Source organism: Vollenhovia emeryi, unplaced genomic scaffold, assembly GCF_000949405.1.
Source record: "Vollenhovia emeryi isolate VEMERY1.0 unplaced genomic scaffold, V.emery_V1.0 DF942776.1, whole genome shotgun sequence".
Lineage (NCBI taxonomy): Eukaryota > Metazoa > Arthropoda > Insecta > Hymenoptera > Formicidae > Vollenhovia > Vollenhovia emeryi.
In genome coordinates, this window is record NW_011963590.1 from 1 (window position 1) to 3,475 (window position 3,475).

Genomic DNA, 3,475 nt, shown 5'->3' on the forward strand with positions numbered 1-3,475 from the left:
TTGCAAGCAATCCAGCAGGAAAAATAGCATCGTCTGCAGCGGGCTTAAGGCCCGTTCCCACAGTGGCTAGTTAGCTTAACCAGTTGTTAAGTAGTGATACCAACCACTGACACAAAATTCGGTAAGATATTTACAAGGTTAGATTTTGACAAGTCGCATTTTCGCAAATAAGTTTAAAAAACATATACATATATATTGATATATTTGTGATTGATAAATTGATGTATATATACAACATATAGTGTATATATATTACATATATATAACCTTGTAAATAGCTTACCGAATTTTGTGTCAGTGGTTGGTATCACTACTTAACAACTGGTTAAGCTAACTAGCCACTGTGGGAACGGGCCTAACTTACTGCACTAGTTCACCAGTGCAGGAACAGAAAACAAGCCCTGTGGCCGATCTTCCAACGACCTCGCCGCGGTGATTTTAGGAACGCACGCACTTGGCACAATCACCTGTCCGTACGGAAGTGACAGCACGACCGGTGTAGTTGCGTACCAATTGTTTTGCTACGTGTCATGTACACAAATCTGACTTGCATCAAGAACTGACTTCGCGTGGCTCTGTCGTTCCCTGCTCTTTCCTTGCGTTCGGTCGCCTCGCGTGTCCTCAAGGTAGAGACATTACGACGGTTTTGGATTTTCATAATTTTGTTTTGGAAAACTAGCGAGTCGACGGGACATATTGAAACATATGTGTAAACGAGTATGATCGGCATACACTGCGGTTGTCTCTTTGTATCAGGTTTACCCGGTCACGTTCCCGTTGGAATACAAGAATCGTTGTAACATTTCTTCGAAATTTAACTTTCATCCCTTTCAGCCAATCGACGCTAGTTTAAAGATTAAGGTGCAATCCGTGCGTACACAGCATGCCTTCCTACTAACGCACGTTGCGTATCTTTGAAAAAAGAAAAAGAACCGAGCAATTATAAATACAATCACGTTGATTTGCAGCTGTAAAGATATGCGGCAGTTGAAGGGAAAGACGAAAGAGACGAATAAACAGAAGAAGGAGCGGAAAAAGGAGTTCCTCGAGAATAAGCAGAGGGTGTTCACGGTCGTGTTGCCCACCATAGCTGCGGTATTTGTGATAATAGCGGCGTACGTCTATGCTAAAACCCGTCCGAAGCTCGTCGAATACTAATCGCCGCCCCGCTTGTCGTCCGTTCAGACTTCGAGGCGTCGGCTGATCCTTGGAAAATGCAGAGACAATTTCTCCCCGCGTTCTCGCGGACACGGGAAAATCTATCTAAAAGGAGGCACATTCCACTGCTCTCCCCGAGGGACACCTCGTCACCTAAGTCGCGTTGTAAACGAGATGCCGGTTTTTTGCGAACCTCTGCATCTTTTAATCTGACAAGAGGAAATATTTTTTAAGCCGGGATTTATGTAATATATTAAGACATGTAATCGCATCGGATTTAAGGCGAAAGAGGGGCAAGCGTTTTTTACCAATTACAGTATGAGAAAAGTTTGTTAATTTATATCGCATCTCCACGACAAACGGACGACGTATAGCGTATAAGTTTACCGTAATTTACGTGTCTTCCTTGGTGAATTCTTATTCGCGCGCATTTTCTTAGTGCATCAGGTTTATACGGATCTAGAGTTTCGTTCACGTAATACTTCGATTAGTTTTTTGCGTATTAAACATGTAGAGAAGAAGCGTTCGCATATCTGTGAAGTATAATTTTAATAACTGAATCAAATTGGAAGTGGGTTAGAGAGAGAGATGTTGGCGTGCAAAGCGCTGAAATAATGAACATGGGTCCAATGTATGCGGTATAAAAATATATTTGTTATATATAAACGGCGCGTTTTTTTATTTTCTTCCTCGACACGATTGTTCAATCGCGTTCGAGTTGAGCAGACGTGATGTAACAAAGAAGCTAACTAAATATCAAGTAACACGTGTGAATTGTAATATCACCAGTAGATAATTAATAGCCAATTTTCGACTGGCATCAATTTGTTGTCAAGAGTTACAAGGGGCCTTGTGACTCTTGACAATAAATTGATGCCAGTCGTGTCGACAATTGTCTATTGATACATTTCAAATGTTTCATAAATCGAATCAAGGGGCGCAATTTTTTGTGTGTATTAAATATAGAGAAGAAGCGCTCACACATCTGTGAAATATAATTTTAATAACTGAACCAAATTGGACGAAATACGTTACAAATATTTTGCAAACTTTATAATATTTCTACAGGGTTACTGAAACATTGTCGGCGAAATATTACAATTGAATGTCTCTGAATCGTCTCTGCAATATTACATTGCAATTTGCAATGTTGAAATGTTTCTGAAAGCTTATGGTGCTGTATGGATCGCTGTCTGCAGCAAATATAGAAAAATACGAGGTACCGGGGAAAACAATTCTCGTTAGAATTAGGGAAGATCGTTGAAAGATTATCGCGAGAGATTCATTCGCGACAATCATCTATTTCTCGCGTTGCTCCCCCTCTGTTAAAAACAACACGCCACATCCAGCTCCCGATAAACAAAGCAGAACAGCCTGCTGGAACGGTCGTCGCTCTCGTATCGGGATAATATGCAGACACGTGGACGGCGACCAATGGGGAGCCAACACGTACTAGCACGCCCCTATGTCTTGTCACCGCCGGTAACAGGTTCTCGTACGATTTTCCCGTCCGTCACCGCCAGCAGCGTCGATCGGCGATGGATTACGCGACGTTTTTCTCGAGCCTCGCGATATTCCTGCTTCACGCAAGCTTCGTCCAAGGTACTCCTCGCAATTTCTCACGTGGAAACGCGATTAAGCGTCAAGCCGCTTGGTTATGTCGCTCTTCCACCCGTCGTATAAATACGACGGTCCCCGGTACTTTTTGCCCGCAAATCGATTGTATCCGCGCTCAACCGAGCCTTTTCAATCTCGTATAACCGTCTCGACATGCGATTGATGTTACCTCGGTGTCTCCGGCTCGAGTGGAGCACCGTAGCGCGTTTGATGGCACGACTTGAGTAGATTTAAAAATCTTGCCCGTTTAAAGCTGCGACGTGGAAAATCTGCGTATTTATTAACCGAACCGTAAGATTCCAGGTGCACGTCTTATAGATATCGATCTGCTTAATACGATCATTGAAGCTCGCAAACAACGTATGCCTAGGAGACGCCTTAAAGATGTCTTTTAGACGTGCGTGCCCTAGTGACACAGTGCATTGAACAAACACTGGTGAAGGCCTGTGTCCACGATGCTAAGAACTTGGATCAAGTTCTAGCATCGTGGACACAGGGCCTTTAAAGGCCAATGTCCACGATGCTAGAACTTGGATCAAGTTCTAGCTTAGGGGACACAGGGCCTTAAAGCCCAATGTCCACAATGCTAGAACTTGATCCAAGTTCTAGTTTCGAGAAATGTTTAGCCAATCAACTCGCAGCTATTCCATAAAAGCTACAAGTTCATTGGCTACATGTTTTTCAGAACTAGAACTTGGAT

General features: G+C 43.0%; 1 long non-coding RNA gene across 1 annotated transcript; it reads left to right on the forward strand.

Annotated features, from left to right (window-relative positions):
- Positions 1-6: 6 nt before the first annotated feature.
- LOC105567726 lies at positions 7-1,824 on the forward strand. The gene is made up of 4 exons (XR_001009382.1): positions 7-626; positions 757-870; positions 969-1,095; positions 1,186-1,824. It is a non-coding gene; the product is annotated as an uncharacterized LOC105567726 (long non-coding RNA).
- Positions 1,825-3,475: the final 1,651 nt, after the last annotated feature.